Source organism: Tasmannia lanceolata, unplaced genomic scaffold, assembly GCF_043159265.1.
Source record: "Tasmannia lanceolata isolate RefF3 unplaced genomic scaffold, GAP_Taslan_0.1 ptg000023l, whole genome shotgun sequence".
In the NCBI taxonomy this organism is placed as follows: domain Eukaryota; kingdom Viridiplantae; phylum Streptophyta; class Magnoliopsida; order Canellales; family Winteraceae; genus Tasmannia; species Tasmannia lanceolata.
In genome coordinates, this window is record NW_027518700.1 from 10,976,213 (window position 1) to 10,984,305 (window position 8,093).

Consider the following 8,093-nt stretch of genomic DNA (forward strand, 5'->3'; position numbering starts at 1 on the left):
GCTTTTGATGTTTTTGACGTTTTTAGATTTTTGTTGTTTTTATCCATTTGATTGAAAGGGGGTTTTGGCTCAGGAGGTTTCCGTCCGTCGTCGCCTAAACCCGAGAGAAGTGTTCCCAAAATCGATAGGATCCCGAAATACGAAAAGAATCCCGAGGAACTTGCAGAGAATAGTCCCGAAAGAAATCAAGGTAGAATCCCTAGATCCTATAAGAAATGATGACCTCAGAAAGAAGGGAAACCCCTACACCCTGTAAGAATCCCAAGAAGGGAAGAGGATGTGAAGGGCAAAGGGTTGGCTCAAGAAACATTCCGTCATCGCCTGAACCCGGGGAGAATAACGAAGTGCTCCCTAAATCGATGGGGTCCCAAAATGCAAGGAGAATCCCGAAGAACATGTAAGAATGAACCCTAAAAGGAAGAATCGATAAAGAGATCAAACCCCGATGACGATCCCAGACTTTGGCGAAAACACCGCGGAAGAAGGAAGAAACTCTAATGATCGAAGAGGAGATGTTGATGACGATAGAAAAACCCAAAGGAGAAGAAAGGGAAAGAAGAAGAGTGTGGCTCCGATTAGCCTCATCACAGCCTGATTCAAAGACACGAAATCAAGCCAAATTGATGTTCCAAATAAGGTCTTATCCTTACCCCAAAAGAAATGGAGTTAACAGTAAAGTCCATTCTGCAATCTCTCTAACAGTCTAACTCTTAATAATCATGGCACGTCAGAAACAATGGAACAAGAACTTAAAACTAACCAAGGTGTTTCTTGTGAATTGCAACAAACACCCTAATGTAGTCACATTTCGTGCAAGGTTAGAAATCCAACTAGCGACCTAAATGTCGATTGGATACTTAAGACATTCTTAAATCCACAAGGCTCACAAAATTTGCCCCAAGGTCACCATCCATTTGCTGAAAACAAACTATAAAGGGGATGAATTCCTAAGACCCCAAGACTAACAAACCCACAATCTTTGTTGCAATTTCTCATTTAAAACCACCATCAGTACAAATAGCACATCCAGTGGAAATTCAATTCCACACAAACATCTTGCAGTTAGAAACAATTAATCAAACAGATTTTTGGCATGAGATAGACATTTATCTGCCACTTGTTTTACAAACCAAACCCAAATAGCATGAAATAGTGGTCATAAAAAAAACAAACAAAAGCAAGAAACAGGAATAGTAGAGAGTATTGAAAGTGGGTTGAATGTAGAGAGTAAGGGCCTTACTCGAGGTCAAAGGCTTTCCTCTTGCCGTTTTTGTCTTCTCAATCCATAGAAATGATGGTTGTGAAGAAAAAATGAAGTGGGTTTCTATGGAGGAGGTTTCGGTGATGGAGGAATTGTAGAGGTTAGGGGCGGTGATGGAGGTTGGTGGCTTGGCCGAATTCCAGTGAGGGTTCCCCGAGAAGATGAACAACTAAGGTTTGGGCTAGAGAGATGAATTTAATGGTGGTGGCTGAGATGTATTCGGGTAAAATTGCAGAGATGGTCGATGGTGACGAAGAGGGTTTCAATGGTATATCTGCTGAAATGGAGATGGGTTTGATGATGATGGTATTAGATGGAAATGGGTTTTGTTGGGAGGAGATGATGTGGGTTTGGTCGAGCGGTGGCTGGCCGGAGTTAGGGCGAGGTTGCTGTGGTGGTGGAGAGGGAAAAAGGAAGTGGGTTTGGATGGGTTAGATCGGTGGCTGAAGGTGGTGGTGTAGAGGTGAAGGTGGCAGAAGACAGTAGGAAGAGATGGGGGTTGATGGTGGAGATTTGGAGAAGTGACCGGAGATGGGAATGGTGTAGAGGTGAAGTGGGTTTCACAGATTCCGGATTGGGGTCTGATTTTGGGGGGTTTGGATTAGAAAAGTGGGTTTTGGTGGTAAAGATGGAATGGCAAAGAGGGTTTACTGAAATCTGTTGAGGATGGGTTTGGATTCCGGTGTGGTTTGCCGGATTTCGGCCGGAGAAGACGGGTTAAAAAAAAAGAAATGTAATGGGTGTGGTTGATGATGGTGAGGATGATGATAAGAGGTTAGGGAAGAAGAAAATGGTCGGTGGGTGGGTGGAGGTGGCACGGCCGGAGCAAATGGCCGGCAAGAGTGGGGGCCGGAGATGGTGAAGATGGCAACCCCCTTTTTCTTCTCCCTCTCTCTCTGCTGTGTAAGAGAAAATGAGAAAATCCTCTCTCCTTTCGAACCCTAAATCAGTGGGGTTTTAACAAAAGAAAATGACATTTTCTACCCCCTTTTCTTACCTTGGACAGCCACCCTTAGTATGTTTAATACTACTCTTTTTATACTACAAGGGGTGGTTTGAGGTGAGAGGGGGCCCTAAAGACACAAGCTATATATATTTGCTCCCCTTTTTCTTTCCTTGAACAACACCCTTCTAGTATAATTCACACCACTTTCTTCTTCACTTAAACAAATGACAGTAGCACAATCCAGTTTTGATTATTGCACAAACTCAGCTTGTCTTTTCTTCCAATTTTCGCTCATTTCATTCGAAAATTTTCAGATATTTCGGAAACTTGGGACTTTGATTCTTAGAGACTTCGAATTTGGTTTCGAGACTCAGATTTCAGGATTTATTCAATTTTTGGAAAACTTGGGTCAGGTCAAAATGGGGTGTCTATACCATTCCCTCCTCCTCAAACAAAATCCTATTTACCCATTCTCACCTCCTCAAAACAAAACCCTATTTACTCCATTCCCTCCTCCTCAAACAAAACCCTATTCAACCACTAGTGAAGTAGATGAAATGCAATCCAGTGACTACTTATGAACCAGATGGAATCCAATCCAATGAACAACATTTGGACAACCCTTAGGCAGTGTGGGAAGAGTTTGAACAACTCCTGACACACATCAACAACCACTCTCAATTTTGCAACCACTATTCATACCCTTTCAACCACTAATGAAACAACTTCAACCACTAGTGAAGTAGATGAAATGCAATCCAATGACTCTTTATGAACCACATGGAATCCAATCAAATGAACAACAGTTGGGCAACCCTTAAGCAGTGTGGGAAGAGTTTGAACAACTCCTTACACACAACAGAATCTATTCCCAGTTTTGCAACCACTATTCATAACCATTCAACCACTAATCACACAGGTTCAACCACTAGTGAAGTAGATGAAATGCAATCCAGTGACTCCTTAAGAACCAGATGAAATCTAATCCAATGAACAATATTTAGACAACCGTTAGGCAGTGTGGGAAGAGTTTGAACAACTCCTTGCACACATCAACAACTACTCCCAGTTTTGCAACCACTATCCATACCCTTTCAACCACTAATGACACAGCTTCAACCACTACTAAAGTAGACGAAATGCAATCCAATGACTCTTTATGAACCACATGGAATCCAATCAAATAAACAACATTTGGACAACCCATAAGCAGTGTGGGAAGAGTTTGAACTACTCCTTACACACAGCAGAATCTATTCCCAGTTTTGCAACCACTATTCATAACCATTCAACCACCAACCACACAGGTTCAACCACTAGTGAAGTAGATGAAATGCAAATCCAGTGACTCCTTATGAACCAGATGGAATCCAATCCAATCAACAACATTTAGACAACCCTTAGGTAGTGTGGGAAGAGTTTGAACAACTCCTTACACATAGCAGAATATATTCCCAGTTTTGCAACCATTATTCATACCCTTTCAACCACTAATGACACATCTTCAACCACTAGTCAAGTAGACGAAATGCAATCCAATGACGCCTTATGAACCAGATGGAATCCAATCCGATGAACAACATTTGGACAACCCTTAAGCAGCGTGGGAAGAGTTTGAACAACTCCTTACACACATCAACAACTACTCCTAGTTTTGCAACCACTATTCATACCGTTTCAACCACTAATGACACAGCTTCAACCACTAGTGAAGTAGATGAAATGCAATCCAATGGCTCATTATGAACCAGATGGAATCCAATCTAATGAACAACACTTAGACAACCCTTAAGCCGTGTGGAAAGAGTTTGAACAACTCCTAACATACATCAACAATTTGAACTTTCAATAATAGACACTTTCAGTAACTAAAAAGACACTTTCAACAACTTAAACAGATTTCAACCAAGTTCAACACAATTTCGACCAAAATTTCAAACACATTGCAAACAATAACTACAGATTTCAAACACTATTTTATCCCATTTGAACCAGTAAAACAGATTACACAAATTTCAACAACTAAAATAGCTTTCAACCACTAAAATAGCTTTCAACCACTATATCAACCAGTACATCAAACAGAAACATATTTCAACTACTGTTTCAACACATTTCATACACTTCAACCACTACTGAAGGAGATGAAATGCAATCCACATACAATAAGGTTTACCTCAATGTTTCAACAACTGGGAATAGTTTCACATAGAATAATGTTTACCTGCATAGATCTACGAATCCATAGAATAAGGTTTACCTCAAAGCAACTTATTTACCTCTACCACTACACAGGTGAAAATGAAAAATGGAGAGAAAGAAAGAGTAGAGGTTGAAGGAAAGAGAGTAGAGGTTGCAATCACTCCACACAACACTCTCCAACTAACGCCTTTAATGTGAGAAAAAAAAAAAAAAAAGTGACTACAGGTTGAAGAAGATGGTATCTTTGTGGTAGGTGGAAAGGAAAGTATGTAGGGAAGAAGGCAAGGGATTAAAAAATTACTTTTTAGTGCTGATATGACCACTGTCAGTGACAATGGGCGGGAGGGGCAAAAGGATCCTAAAATTTTAATGAACAATGAAAAGCACTTTAAGTTGGTCGTTTTGAACTCTCAACTTCTTAGGTATCAATAGTCCAAAAAACAGGTTTTTTTAGTCATTTGCCCTTTTTAATTTCTTTTTGATTTTTTAATAATCAGAGGCCCGTTGAGGGGGGAATTCAGATGAAAAATGGAATGATGAGAGCCTGCAACCAACACTCTCAGTGACTTTGCAACCGCGCAGGATTGTGGTCGCAGATCCACGTTACTTTGTTTTGCATCAGGGGAAGGAGCCGAATTTAGAATTCCCCCAAGTAACTCATGCCAAACCTCCCCGGTATCAGATTGGTACCACTGTACCAGTACCTTTTTCTTTTGGGGAAGAGTTTGAGGAGAGGTGGGGAGGTCCAGGTGATTTGCAACCCTAAGGATGCAATCACAAGCTCTTGCTGCCTTGCCTCCTATTCGAAAACGAAGAGATAATGAAGTTCTGCATGTTTGAATTGAATGTTGCACCCACCCTTCTCGGATTCCTTTTGGAGTACAATTTGAGGGAAATTTGAGGGAGAGCATGCGAATAATAGAGCTCCCTGTGACGTGCGACCCAACGGTCACAAACTCCACGATTTATCCAATTTCTCAACATATTTTACTAACTAAATTATGCAAAAAGAACTAAAGTACTTGCTTAAGTGTAATGTAGTGTTCACATGGACAAAAGGGTCTCATCATCTACTCTTCACTATCTACGATGAAAAAAGAACTCTAACATGATTAACATAATTTATGCCAGGACATACATCCTGGATATGTATGTCAACATGCATGAAAACAATAAACATTGAATTAAAAGGGGCAAACGAAGAAAAGATTTAAACACGAGAAGAATCGAATGAAGAAAGCAGGTCTTACCGAGTGAAGAGGAAAGCCGTTCAGAAGAAGTCTTTCCTCCCCTTCGTTCCCTTCAGTCGGCCATTTTATTTTATGAAAGACTAGTAAAAATGCACGTGCATCCATTTAAAATTGTACATACCACATCATAGGTTTATCTAAACCGTCCATGTGATGGAGCACAACATCAATAGGTTGTGCCCGTAAAATCATTTCCATTAGCTGACCCTAGCCCTCCAATCTATAGAGGTTTCCATGATTGTTGTTCCTCTTAAGGTGCCCAGAATTAGTCAATATTTTTACAGGTGTCCTGCATTCGTAATATCAACATTTCTGTAATTTGACCCGCACATAGTGAATAAGGAAAAGTAGTGTTTTCGTCATCGTTAGGAGTGCAACTTGGGTGTCAACCCGACCCAATTCGGGTTGGGTTGGGTCGGCCTGACCCCATTTGATATGGTATCAATTGTTGACCACCTCAACTCAAGCCGGGTTGTTTTGGATTTTGAGAACCAATAGTGAGTCACCAATAATTAGTTTTTAACTCACAATTGGTTCTCAAAATCCAAGCCAAACAAGGACTAACAATTAATAAAGGAAAATATTATCCGCACTACTATATTTTGATGATCACACTCCTCACTTTATTCAAGTACGGTATGGCCCGCACCATAGGATTATCCAAACCGTCCATTATGGACTATGGAGACTATTTCAATGTTGAAAAAGAAAAACACTCATTATACAGAACTTCTTCAAATGGAACCCAAATTCGGGTTTCGGGTCGGGTCGGGTTGCCCTACAGCCCAACCTGACCCAACCCGATTTCCAATTGGGGTTGATTTTTTCCAACCCAACCCAACCCGATTTGCGAAATAGCTTAACCCAACCCAACCCAAATTCAGGTTGAACCCGACCTGCGTGGGAATATCCAAGTAACAACGACGGTTTGAACTTATATATAGTGTGACCTGCGTGGGAACATCCAAGTAACAACAAAAGTTTGAAATTATATATAGTGCTAATGTCCTCACTACCATATTTTATAATGCCACTACTCACCGTATTTTGATTATCGCACTCCTTACTCTATTAAAATGTACGATATGGCCTGTACCCTCATCGGTACTTTTCGTATGTAGATTATGATTTTACCCTGAAATAATTTATCATAGATATAGATGTTAGATATCAACAAAGGGGTTAATGGTAAAAGAGTAATGCTGACGTGTAAATCCCAAAAAAAAAGAAAAGAAATTTCTTTTGGATGGGCCACTTCCTACATAGGTTGTGCCCCAAAAATAATTTTCATAAGTTGATCCGAACCCTCTATTCTATAGAGGGTTATAGGTTGATCTAAACCGTCCATGTGATGCAACACAACATCAATCGGTTGTGCCCGTAAAACCATTTCCATAGGTTGATCATAGCCCTCCAATCGATATAGGCTGATCATAGCCGTCCAATCGATAGGGGTTTCCATAATTATTGTTCCTCTTCAGGTGCCCGAAATCCATCAGTATTTTGCAAGTATCATGCATGAGTAATATAAAGTAGTTCTTTCATCATTGTCATATGTCTTTACCCCTTCTTGGTAGTTTTTTGCCGTAATTGTCATAGACAGGTACCCGTGTCGGTACTTTTCGTATGTAGGTTACGATTTTACCCTCAAATAATTTCTCATAGAGACAGATGCTAGATATCAGCAAAGGGGTTAAAGGTAAAATAGTTATGCTGACGTGTGGATAAAAAAGGTGGGACACAAGCGGAAATAACAGCAAATGACACAAATGCCCTTACATGTTTGATACAATTGGAATTATGGCAGTGGGACACAAGCAGAAATAACAGCAAAGGGTGAAAGAACTTAACCCATCATTTTACTTTTCTCATAGAAACAGATGTTAGATATCAGCAAAGGGGTTAATAGTAAAAGAGTAATGCTGACGTGTGGATCAAAAAGGTGGAACACAAGCGGAAATAACAGCAAATGACACAAATGCCCTTACATGTGGGATACAATTGGAATTATGACAGTGGGACACAAGCAGAAATAACGGCAAAGGGTGGAAGAACTTAACCCATCATTTTGCCTTTATATATAGTAGTTAGATTAGATTGATGCTTCAACCTCGTTCGCATCATTGATCAGTCTTTAAAAACAATTTCTCTACATTTTCATTCTCCATGTTTATTTGAGCAAAAGCATTGCCAAGAAAGGTTTAAGAATAATCTCCGCGTAGATCGGTCAAGGAGCAGCTCAAGATGGAGGCAATGTTTCATGAGAAAAAAAAAATATAAGGCTAATTTCTGCTAGTAACTAATAGTACAATTTCTCCTTTGGATATCTGACAGAGCTGACACATTTGCAAGCTTTCCTGCCTCAAGATAATCCTCTTTAGCAAAAGAAGACTAATTGGAAACAGAATTTTTGGAAAGGTAAAATACATTAAGA